Genomic DNA, 13,491 nt, shown 5'->3' with positions numbered 1-13,491 from the left:
CAGCCTGCTGTCTGAGGGGTTCAAGAGAAGGACAGGTTAACTGAGCCTGCCCCAAGTCTGCCCTAGAAGGTCCCCCTGTCCCCAGAAACTCAACCTGATCAGGTTCAAGTTCTTCAGGGACAGTTCCTTCAGGGGTCTCTAGATCAGTTTCCTGTGAAGCCTGATCCTCACTTGTAGGCAGTTGGGAAGGCACAGCCTTAACCCTCCTGTTCTTCTTCTTGGGAGGTACTTGGTCCATTGTTCCAGGATCCAAGACCTGAGGTTCAGAGAGGCACTTTTTGGCCTGTGACCTGGTCACAGCAAGGACATGTGATGATATCCCTAACATCTCTGCATGAGTCCTGTACTCAACTTCTGACCATAGAGAGTTCTCCAGGTCATTGCCCAACAAACATTCTACTGGGAGATCAGCACTAACCACAACTTTCTTTAGGCCAGTTACCCCTCCCCAGGAAAAGTTAACAAGTGCCACACTATGTGTAGTAGTGACATTGCTGGCATTGGTCACCAGGTAATCATCGCCTGGCATGTATTGTCCAGGGTCCACAAAGTTAGGTGTCACCATAGTGACACTGGCACATGTGTCCCTGTAAGCTTGAGCCACTTTGTTGTTAATCAAAGGTGTCTGTCTGTATTTGCCCAGGTTACTGGGACTTATGTCAGGGGTCAAATCTATGTCCCCTTCACAAACCAGAACAGCCTGTGTAAGGGTTCTGACTAGGTCAGAATCTCCTTCAGTTCCCAAAGTGATTCCCACTAAACCCTTGGCTTGAGGACCAACACTGCTAACTGTACTAGTGGGTGCAGGTGCCTTAGGGGCTGCAGTGTTGGGGGCTCCACCCTTTTTACACTCACTTGTCCAGTGAGAGGTGTTCTTACAAGTTTTACACCAGGGTTTCTTCTGACCTTCTTTCTTCTTCTTCTTGGAAGTTTGGGACCCACCCTCTGTCTCAGTTTGGGGCCCTGTTGAAGACTTCTGGTCTTTAGCTTTCTGCTCCCCACCCTTCTGGTCTGTTTTCTTCTGGTCACCACCCTGGTTCTGGTTCTGGTTCTTTTGCTTAACTCTGGTTCTTACCCATTTATCTGCCCTCTTTCCCAATTCTTGGGGAGAGGTCAAATCTGAGTCAACCAAATGTTGATGCAACTGCTGGTTCTGACAATTATTTAAAATTTGTTCTCTCATCAGCAAATTGTACAATCCTTCATAGTCTGTAACCTTGCTTCCCAGCAACCATCCCTCCAGAGCCTTAGTGGCACACTCAACAAATTCAGACCAGTCCTGAGTCTGTGTCTTCTGGGTATCTCTGAACATTAACCTGTACTGTTCAGTGGTTAAGCCTAACCCATCAATCAGAGCACTCTTCAGGACCAGGTAGTTTCTAGAATCCCCATCACTAACTGTGAGGAGTCTGTCTCGGCCTCTACCTTCAAAGGAGAGCCACAAGATTGCTGCCCACTGCTCCTGAGGGATCTGCTGTACTCTGCAGGCTCTCTCCATTGCAGTGATCCATTTATGGATGTCATCCCCAGCTTTGTAGGGGGGCACAATCTTACTCAGGTTTCTATTATCAAAAGACCTGTCTTTATCCTTGTGGATATTGCTGCCACCAGTGGGTTCTATTACCCCACTCTCTCTAGGCTGTCTTGCTCTAGCAAGTTTCTCCTTAGCCAGGGCAACCTCTAACTCTTGCCTCTGGATCCTAAGCTCAGCCTCTCTCATCTTGGCCTCATGTTCCCTTCTCTGAGGGCTAGTCATCTCCTTTCTGGAGTGACCATGAGAGCCTCTAGAGACATGGGAGGTGTTGGATTCACCTGAGTGATGCCTTCTCCTCCTATGGCCCTGGTTAAGTCCACCTGGGGGTCTGAATGGGTTGTTACCTGATTCATTCCCAAGTTGACTTAAGTTAGCCTGGTTCAGTCTACTGACCAGCACCTGACTATCTCTGTCATCATCTGACTCACTGCTTTCCACCTCCTCCTCCTCTTCTTCTTCTTCCTCTTCATCTACCTGAGGAGCTCCAGTGGTGGAGGCTTCCTCATCTACTAGGATGATAGGGGTAGGGGTGTCTACAGTGTCATCCTCTGAAGGATGGCCTCCTTCAGCATTCCCTGTGGGGTTTGCTTTAGAGGTCTTTAGAGCCTCAGACTGATCCAAGAGCTCTCTTAGGTGGTCTGTAGTAGGGGTAGGCCCTGTCTTCAGACCCCTTAAGACACAAAGCTGTCTTAATTCCTTAAAAGGAAAAATAGCAAACTGGGATGGTGCCCTTGGAGGGTCACTCTCAACAGGAGTAAGTCCACTGGACCCCTCTGTTCCAGACATTGCTCTAGTGTGGGTGGATGTGTTGCAATCTACCTACACTGGTGTTTACCTACTAAACCTATCTAGTAGTTGTAGCTAGGGTGTGCTACTCCCTTTGCTCTACAACAACTAAGTTCAGTAGAACTTAAGTATACTAGTCTTGTTTTATATGTACCTAGCAGGTACCTGTATGATCTTTCAAATGATAATCTCAAAGATTGTAATGGTAAAACAACAGCAAGCTCAGATCCCAATCCGCTGCTCACCAATGTGAGAAGTTGGCCTGGTATATAATGCTCACTAGTTCTAGTGATCACTTTGTACCATGCCAAGCAACCCTTATGATGATGGTTGTAATTCAACCTTGTAGACCAGTTATCCTAGTGGTAACGTGGACAAAGCAGTCTTAGGCTAAACTCTGAAAGGCATGTGAAGCCAGCTGTTATACCATACACAACCCCCTTGAATACCAAATGAAAGGGACACCACACAGATATATATTGAAAATATATATTGATTTATTAACTATTAAAATCCCCTGGACTCTTTATGAGCACAGAAGCACAAGCGTAAAATCACAAGACAGTTTAAAATACACAAAAGTTGCACAATATGGATGAGCCCTAGGGGCCACCTAAACCATATACTAAATAAGTGGTATAAGAGATACCAGGAGGAAAGTGAAGAGGCCTAGGGCCTTGGGAATCGCTGGAGCTATTCGAGACTGGAGTTAACTAAGTCGGGAAAGGCCCACGGGACTCGGGTGCAGTGTTCAAAGTGCACGCACTTCTCAATACAAAGTCTATGGTGCGTAAAAAGCACAAAGTTAGAAAGTTAGGAACCTTCCGAGTGACCTACGGAGCTGAAACTTAAAACACAGGCCCTTGGGATGTGTACCAGTGCAGGAGCACCGGCGGAGCTGAGTTACCTCACCCACAGGAAGCGGGTGCACAGGGTCGAAGATGTGTCGGGTTTCGTCACGCTGGTCGATGGTGCTTGGAGCAGGAGATGCTGCAGGCGGCTCGATGAGAAGAGTTCCGGTGGATCCAAGGGTGGATCTGTAGATGTGAAGACCTGAAAGCAGAGGGGACAGTGTTCAAAGTCACTAGCCAGTGACTGCCGTGGAACCAAAGTGGAACCAGGTGATGTCGGGTGCAAACAGGCGTTGTCGGGTAGCTTCTTTCTGCAGCCACGTGGATACCCGGGGTCGAGGACGTCCAGGAGTCGGTCACGAGCTGTCCCACGTAGGCCTCTCGCTGTTGGCGGTGTCGGCGACCTGATCGGAGCAAACAGGCCTTGGCAAATGCAAGCCACGCAGGAGTTGAAAGATGCTGTTCACTCGGACCAGCAAGGTCAGAGCGGGTGCTCCTTTTCACAGGAGCTTGGGTAGGTCTGGAGCAACCAGACCTGCTGTTTAAATCTTCGGGTTCGTCGCCAAGATGGCCGCTGGCCGCGTGGCTAGTGGCCGGGATGGCGCGTCGAGTGGCACAGTGCAAAAGGGCCCCACGCAGATCGTGGAGATGCTGGGGGGCTGATCTTCGGTGCAAGGGCTGCTCGGTGGTGGGGGTTCTCAATCCCCAAAGCACAACGTCGAGGATGCCTCAGAAGCTGCGCAGTCAGCTTTTCGGGTGTCTTTCAAGAGGTCCGGTCCCACGTCACTCGGTGCCTCCACGGGTCCCTTCTTTGCAGGGACTGTGGATCGGGCTCTGAGAGGTCTGGGAATCTGGTTCTTGTCGGGCTCTGGGCTCGGGCTCCGGCGGGAGGCGGCGGCAAAGCAGACGTCGAGTTGCTGGTTGGTACCTGTGTTCACAGGGTGGTCACTCCTTGGCCACAAGGGAGATTCTTCTTCAGTCTTCTGTGCAGCAGAATGTCGAAGTCCAGTCTTCTTCTTAGTTTAAGTTGATTTCGGGATGATCTGCTGTGCAATGGCACTGCTCCCCCTCTTATTCCAATCTAGGGGGTGGATCACCTACTAGGTCCCTCCTCTGGGAGGAACCAGGAAGGGGGGCGGTTACACCCCCTTTCCTTTGTCCAGCTCCGCGCCAGGACTGGGGCTGGAAGGCCCCAGAACCGGTTTGGGCTGGCCTATGCACGGGGACACCTTGTGTGCCCCGGGCATGTCTGATTCTTTTCAGCCCTGTCCTACCTAATACACAAAATCCTGTCTGGGGTGGTGCTCGCACCTCCCAAGGCAGGAAACCCTTTGTCCAGGCCACCATCTGCCGAGTTTCGGTCAGCAGCAGGAGGCCAGACTTGTGTCTGTGGTGGCAGCGTCCATTTTGTGGAGCTGAGGCTCTGTTTAACTTTAACCGGGGTTAAGGCTACACACATGTCGTGTCCCTCTAGAAGGGTGGAATGCTATCCCCGTCGCCAGAACTGGCGAGGGGATAGTATTCCAATTCGTATGACACCTTACTCGACATGTTTTGATAAAGCCAAACCAAAGATAGCATTTAACCGCGAGGATTATAATGCACTTAAGAGTATATGGTATGGCAATATCCCGGAACAGCTTAGGGAGTGGTTCCCGACAGCTGCAGACAGGCTCAGCTCATGCTAGAGCACCATCTCACATATTTCCAAGCACCCTGCCTCCAGGATTGATGAGGCCTTCCATAGGAGTGGCTGATAGGAACATATGTGTCCAGTTTAGGGTTAGGCACAGGCATACTGTACCTAAGTAAGAGGTGGTTACACCGACTTACCCCAGCTGAGTGTTCAGCCAGTTGTGTCAAAGATGGAGGCCAGGCCAGGGGTGGCACAATACGTGCTGCAGCCCCTGGTAGGCCTTGGATACACCTATGCCCTGGGCACCTAGGGTGCACTATTACAGGGGCTCATAAGGTGAACCAGTTCCAATTCGTAATGCACCTAGAGTGCATTGGCATCAATTTAGAGAGAGAACAGCAGGCTGTGGGTCTGATTAGCAGGCCCACAGCCACATTAAGTCAGAAACCAGTGAAGCAAAAAGCAAAAATTTGGGGTGACCATAGGATAGCAGACCCTACTCTCCTACAAATACCAATTGCATTTTATGAAGAAATAGTATAAAATTCACATCCAGCCACTCAGGCTATAATGCATTAAAAACATAATTGGGACATTCAGTTTCCATTTAACACATTAACTAACTATAAATTACCATCGTACCATGCACTGTGTTCTAACAAGAGATATGATTTGTTATGTCAAACCTATTATTGTAATTAATTTTAGATGGTATAGCTTATATGATATAAAAGGATGTAAGCAGTGCATGAGAAGGCCAAATATATAGTTAATGCAGTATGGCTACAGTGGTCAATATACTCTGTATGGCGATGCACACATTGTGATACATTAAAGGTGTTGACTGAATTGAAAGGGTATAAGTTTAAAAACAAAACTCTTTTGTGTACTTTCATTTTTATTTGTAGCTAAAGAATAAATAAAGTTATGTATATCTAAAGGTGGTCCAAGGAGACGCACACCAGCCGGAAAAACAGTTATTCACTCTATGAGGCCTCTGTAGCCCCTACGCGTGCAGCTCATAGCTTTGGTTCTGTTGATACCCTTAAGGGAGTAAAAAGAGAGAGTGTAAGGTTATAAGATGACTGACGTATAGTGGCGCAGAGGCATCAGAGCCAAAGCCCAGGGAGCCTCCATCTCACTGGCAGCATTTCCTGAGCAGCTTTGAGCCCACTCAGAGGCAATAATTATGGGGTTTAGCCTCATTAGAGTGTACATTTGCAGTATAACTATAACTGAATAATTTCTAATGTTTGTGTATTTGGAGTATGGTTTATATAGACAAATTAAATCAACTTTGTTAAACTGTAACAAATGTTTTAATTTTGTTCAGTTTCAAAAGTTTATTTTTATTTTTAATCTATAATAATTATTTTTTAATAGTACAGTCTACTGTGGTTGAGTGGAGTCCTATTAATTGGAGTGTGGTATAGTACAGTGTAAAAAAGTGTCATATTGCGTACTCTTGTATAGTATGTGTCTTAAAGAGGAGTAGAGTGGAGTGGAGCAGAGTAGAATGTAGGGGGTGGAGTGTCTTAGAGGTCGGTGTTCTACAGTGTAGTACGGTGCAGTGGAGAGGTGTATAGTAGAGTGGCATTGAGCGGAATAGAGCAGAGTGGAGTGACATAGAGCAGTAAAACATAGAGTGGAGTGTTATAGAGTAGAGTGTAACAGAGTGGAGTAGCATATAGCGGAATAGAGTACAGTGGAGTGCCATAAAGTAGAGTGGCATAGAGTAAACTAGCAGAAAGTGTAGTGGTGATAGTGGAGTTCCTTACTGTGTAATAGCTTAGAGTTTACTTTTGCAGTGTGCACTGGCCTAGACAGGTGTAGTAACTCTACATGTGGTGTGAGGTGGAGAGGCATAGAGTAGAGTGGTATATCTCTCGGATTGACTACGCCAATGCCCTGTACGCTGGCATCCCACAATATCAAATTAATAGACTACAACTGATACAGAATCAGGCAGCTCGCCTGATTTATCACCAACCTAAACACCACCACGTCCGTCCCCTCCTCAAAGCCCTACACTGGCTTCCAGTCTCAGAGCGCTGTAAGTTCAAACTGGGCTGCCTGACTCATAAATCTTTGGCCGGCATTGGTCCCTCCTTTATTTCCTCTCTCCTGCATCCTTATGCTCCCTCTAGGCTCCTCCGCTCTTCTCATCTTGCGCTCCTCCAGACTTCCCGTTTTAGACGCAAAAAACACGGAGGCCTCAGATTCTCCTTTCTGGCACCTTCATTCTGGAACTCTCTCCCGCTGGAACTGAGACTCTCTCCTTCCTACCTTCACTTTAGGTCTCTCCTAAAAACTCATCTCTTCCGTAGCATCTACACATAAGCCTTCCCCCTCCCGCCCTCTGCCTCTACCAAACAAGTGATCAGCGCCAAGAAACCGTCCGGTGAATGCCGCGCTTTATAAGTAATTTTTACATTACATTACATTACATGGCATAGAGTAGAGTGCCTTACAGTGGAGTGGGATATAGTTGATTAGCATACAGGGAAGCAACTTATAGTAGAATTGTGTACAGTGCTTTGGTATAGAGTATAGGTCAATAGAAAACATGTCGTAGCAGTGATTGCCATACTGTGAAGTGAGATAACATACAGTTGCAAACAATGGGATGGCATAGAGTAGATTGGCTTTGAGTGGAGTGACATACGTTGGAGGGGCATACAGCTAAATAGTTTACACAGAATTTGGATAGGGAGGATTGGCATAGAGTGGAATATCACACAGTTGAGTGGTATACAGTAGAGTGGGGCACAGTAGAGTAGCATACAGTAGAGTAGTGTACAGTACAAACATACCTGGGAACAAAAACCCATTTTAAGCATTACACTCTCTCCATACATTATCAGTTTAGTAGTAAGCTCACTTTTGTTTTGAGGGTTTATTTCATCTGGTAAGCAACATGGGTTGTCCCTTTTTGAGCAAACCTCATCAACAAACATCATAACCATGGGCCGGTCAAAAAGTCTGAAAATGCAAGCAACTCAGAGTTCGATCAGGGTGAAGGAAACAGACATAAATTGGAGACATGTAAAGTGTGGTCTTGGCCTTCCTGTTTCAATATTATCTGTTGATTATGCACGGCCAGAATCCATGAACCTCTCTGCCTTGGGGTTTACCATCAGACATGCATGTGCCCCCCTCTCCTCTGAAGCAATTCCTTGAGTCTACAAGGGCTGCGTCTTCTAAAACCTTCCATACTCCATGCAATTAATGTTGTCCTCATATTTTGCACAGTTCACACACTAAGTGGCCCTTGTTGTTTTAGCTGTGTTTTATACAATAGGATTTTCAATCCATACATAATGGATCAGTAAATAGATGTCAGTGAATTTAGTTCAGTTTTTTATTTATTTGCTTTATTGTACTAGTACTTCAAGTGATCTAAATAATTCATTTGGGTACTTGCCAATTACAATATGGCATTCCAAATGAAACTGAATGGAAAAAGAGCCTTGTTGGACCTGGCCCTCGCTGAAGATTCACCATCAAACTATTTGCATATTTCCTTTCACTTTTTGCTATTTTCGCTTCTATTGGCTTTAAGACTCACCACTCTTTATCGCTGCCAAATGGTGATAAAGTGCATGTGCTTTCTCCCTAAAATATGGGTAAGTTGACTTAAACCCAATTTACATATTTAATATACTAGTAAGTCACTTGCAGAGTGTTATACCATATACCCATAACCAATAAATTAAATGCTACCAATGGGCCTGCAGTGTGTTTAGGACCATACACTTAAGTAGCACCTTAGAACACATTACAGGCCAGCCAAGCCAGCCTGATTGCAATTTTAATCTGCCATGTTGACTTGACATCATAGTTCCATTGTCCAGCCATAAGGTAACTTTTATTTTATATACTTGACACCTATGATAGGCCATAGGTAGCTCACAGGGCAGTTTCCTCTGTAATTGAAGGGTTAAACATGTACTTATATGGTTGATGTGCACTGGTAGTGACAAACTTCTAAATCTGTTGTTCACTGCTGTGAGACCTACCCGTCCCATTGGATAACATTGGGGATTCCCTATGATATTTATTAGGCTGTAATTTACATTTGGAAGTAGATGGTTATTTCATAACTCGTATCTTTGTAATTATGATTACAAATGCAATTTAGTGTTAAAGTTAGGTTTTTGATTACAATTGGCATTTCCTGCTCTTAGTTCTTTCAGCCTGCAGCCTGTCTTGGGTCACTTGACGGGGAGTAGCTGACAGGTAGACTGTGTGGATTCTTCCCAGAAAAACAAACTATTGGCAGGATGGGGTGGAAGAGCAGTGCCCAGCCCCACTTTCAATAGAATATGGTGCCTAGCCCTGCTGAACTATACCTTCTCAGGCGCTTTTATTCAGAAGGTAAGCTCTAACCGGTCCCAGTTCCCTCCTTGCATCCAAACCACACTTCATCCCAGTTGCCATATTTTGTAAATTTGACCCCGTTTTGTGTGACTAGATGTATGCGGTTTGTGCTTTGATCTTTTAGGTGCAAGTTTTCTCTTGTGTTTTCTTTTCAATTTGCCTATGACTTAAACCTGACAGATTTTTGTGCCAAGCTACCCATGTTAAGCACAGGTTGATTTTGTGACTTTTTGTGGTTAACCTCAATAGGGATTGTGCTTGACCAGGCGTCTACCAGCAACCCAACTTCTCACAAGCATGTATAGGACATTTTACAACCCACAGCTGGTCCATTTCACACATCAACTCATGTGTCAACTTTTAAGTAGGTACTGTACCTTATACAAGATCTCCCAAATAAAAAGGATTTGAGCGTGATTCGCTATTACCAACAAACTGGTCTAATGGATGGACGACCAATAGCCGGTTCATAGCATGAGCAAGTTCCCAGGATTATTATATCCTTTTTATCTGATTCATGGGAAAAACTGTACAGTTTACAATGCCAGACTTTCAAACTTTTTAGCCCACTTTGCAGCTATATGCCATGCTTTTCCACACATACCCAGTCCCAGATTTATTATACTATGACGCAGCGCAATATAAGATAACTTATTGCTTTATGTCAAAAGAAGAGTGGAATGTGTCAAATCTATAAAGATATGGTGCATTACTGCTCTCTTCATGCACTGATGCACTTAATGCAGACTAGAGCCCATGCTGACAACATTGTGTTATGGTGCAAGGGTGCCATATTTGCAGGTTGGATTGTTTTTGTTCTGGAAAGAACACCTTCCTGCTCAAAAATATTCCTGAGAGGCAAATCCTCCTTCTATGTTTGCTTAATATATTTTTCCTTACTGAGCCCCTATCAGGGAGATATAGTATTTTGATGCATTCCCAGGAATAGCAGTCTTGGTAAATCTGATATTGTGTCGAAATCCATTGGTGGGTACACAGGAACCCCCACACTACACCTCATATAGGACACCCTCCCAGGGCAAAGTAGCACAAGGCATTGATTAGTACTGCTTTGTTTTACTCAAGATTTACAAAGCAATGCAGGACCACACACAGTGGCCTTGCGTTGCTTGGTCAATCTGACTTAATGATTGTACATGACACAAGGGCAACACAATCAAATGATATATATGGCCCACAATCTTTGAAAGACCATTCTTTCTTTATTCAGTACTGTTGGTGTAACTGTAATTTACCATGGAAAATGGAAACAAAAGACAACAAGTTGGATAGAAAACCTTGTTTAAGTTGTTGTCATTTAAAAAGAGTGCTCAACTCTTCTAGATATTTTGCCTACATAGCATTGTGTAACTTACTGCTTCAGTAGAATTGAGTGCCCCCTTTGTATCCAAAGGCATGTCATAAATATTTATTTAAACAATAAAGAACTCTCTCTCCACCAGGGACAACAATCACAATTAGGATTATCATCTAAACAGTATTTCACTTGCCTGACTAATATTCAGTGTCACCAAGCTGTATCCAGCTGATAAGCCCATAACTAGGTTAAAACTGGACCTGGGTTGAGTGTGTTCCAGTTCAGGGAAGACCTTGTTTGGCAGTTCAGGCTGGACTTTTTCTATTGGAGGAGGGTCAAGACTGATTTGCGAATGACTGCTCAAAACTGAGGTGGCATGGTGTACAGAATAACAATGGATGAGTATGCTGCCTGAGTGATTACCAGTGTGCAAGATTTATTCAAGATTCTATCCAATACTGTTTGGTATCGCAATTCCCTTAATAGAATGTGCCCTAAAATCCCCTCTTCTAAAAACACCTTCCATATTGTCTCTAAGAATGCACCTTCCAGAAAATCAAGTCCAGGAAAAATGCTCACCGGTTAATGCTGGGAACATCTCATGTATTAGTTTGATGCTCTTCGGTGCAATGGACCACACAAAGCTTGAGTTCATCAGGGGTCAGTAGACTGGAGATAAGGGGCTATTTGTACTAGTTTTTAGTGGTTGGAAAATCTACAATTTGCTACAATTATGTGTTTGGGACTGCTACGCATTTTAGCTCCATGCATTTCACCCATTTTAGGAGATGATTGTTTACCACCTCCTAAAATTTGAAAGCATCATGTTTGTGAGCATTCTATTGTAACAACACACCTTTTGATACATGTTAGACTTAAGTTTACAATTATGGTGCAAGGATGTCCCTGTCATGTAGAGATTGTTTTTGTGGGACACCTTTCTGCACAAAAACAATCAGTAAAGGTATTTTTCTCCTTCAATATATGCAGTGAATATATGCAGTGGATTGTAGCATATATTGAAAGTGAAAAAATGAGGAGAAGTGAAAACAATTCTCCCTGTTGTGCTTTGCTGCACCAATTGGAGGATGGTGCAGCATTTAAAACATGTCAAACATGTCCAGATGTATTATTTCTGATAAATCTGTACTGCTTTTATTGCAGATAAAAGGCATCATACCCTCAAATCTAAGATTGAAATACCTCATACAGTAACAGGATCCAAAGAGCACAATTCGCCAGGTGTCTTGTATTGAATATTTTTTATATTGGAATTTGCCTCTCAAAGAAATTCTAGTAAATCATTCCAAATGTACTCAGCACAGCTTAGGGTAGGGAACCATTTTGAAGTTCCCAAGTTCCGTAGCATTGATTTCAGTTCTCCATAACAACGGTACCAATATTCATTTGTCCCACGATGACATGCCATCAGATTAATGTGCTGAGATTCTAGATAATAATCTCTCTGGTGCATTTTATCCATAAAATCTTTTGCAGATACATTTTGCTGATGTATTCAAGTTTTTAAAATGTGATTGACTGCATATGTAAGTCCAGACAAGTCACTTTCAAACAAAAGATGAAAAATATAAGCAACACATTGTCGAAATCTTGGATCTTCTGCATATAATCTTGTTGTCCGATATATTCAGATGCAGGAATATGCACGGGATGTTCATCATATTGTCCTCCTTTTCCAGTTGGGAACATCTATGGAGAACAACGAGCTTCCAAGCTCTCTTCCCATACACTCATGGGAGTCCCTTTAGCTTTTTTGATTTGGAACAAATCAATAGTGTTCCTCATCACTTCTTTTGAATGAAGTGGATGCACACAGTAATATTCATAGATTTCTTCACATCTTGACATATGCACTTTTTCAAATTGTCCACTTGACGTTTCAGTATCTTCTGCTTAAACAATGTTGTCTTCGCCCATATAAACATTCTTATAGTATGTATTGTTTTTGATCAAATACAATGTTGCCTTTTGCACTTTCCTCACATCAAATCACTCCTGCCATATTTTCTTATTCTTGGTCGGCACACCATTAACAGGAATACCTAGTGGTTCAATTTCTACACTTTCTACACCAATAATTTCAAAATGTTTCTTTAAATCTAACGGTAAATACACAACTATTCCTTTTAATCCTCTTTGTAAATCTGAAGAAGGCAATTTACCTTTTTTAGGCTCCATACGAACAATAGCCTGAAAAGGGTGCACACATTGAATGAGAATAGACTGATACGTGTTTAAATCTAACAGTTCTGGAGGAATAGCAACCAACTCTAGATTATTATGAACAGCTCTAGCGGGCATTTTATTCTCATCTAATTTGTTATAACAATATTTACAAATAGTCTGCTCAGAACCCAAATCAAAACAATTCTCTTCCAACAAATAAGTTGCAAATTCTTTCCAGTTATCATTATTTTCTTTATTAATTTTTAAATACAGATCAACACTGCCAGTCTGATGTTTGTAGTGAGTTTGGTGACAACAAGTGCAAGAAAAAGTTGGCCTTTCACCTGAAATCACCTTAAACTTTGTAATTAGTTTTTTCAATGTTTTTTGTACAACTATGTTCAACATTCTCTACAACATTTTCCTCTAATAATGTCTGAGTGTATTCACTCTCTTCTCCAGGACCAAAGTAACAAAACTCAATATCATCACAAACCTTTTTCACATCTGATACTGATCCATGCAAAAGAGCACTGTTCAACTCATGTAACTTTAGTTCTGGTTTTTCTGCATAATACAATCTTCTCATTAACGTCCGCATTTGTGTATGATGTTTTGCCAACATCAAGAAATGGTGACATACTTTCCTGGAAAGACAAGCCGGAGAATGACAATGCAAACCAGTATGTTTTCTCACCCTGCAAGGGTCTAGTCCTTGCAACACCTTAATATTTTGTTTAACACTTTTTTTACAATATGCTTGTAAGAAATTGCATGATTTATCAATAGATTCTTGGCG

This window comes from Lissotriton vulgaris, chromosome 4_1 (genome assembly GCF_964263255.1).
Source record: "Lissotriton vulgaris chromosome 4_1, aLisVul1.2, whole genome shotgun sequence".
Classification (NCBI taxonomy): Eukaryota; Metazoa; Chordata; class Amphibia; order Caudata; family Salamandridae; genus Lissotriton; species Lissotriton vulgaris.
The sequence above is the reverse complement of the archived record's forward strand: the minus strand, read 5'-3'. Positions refer to the sequence as shown.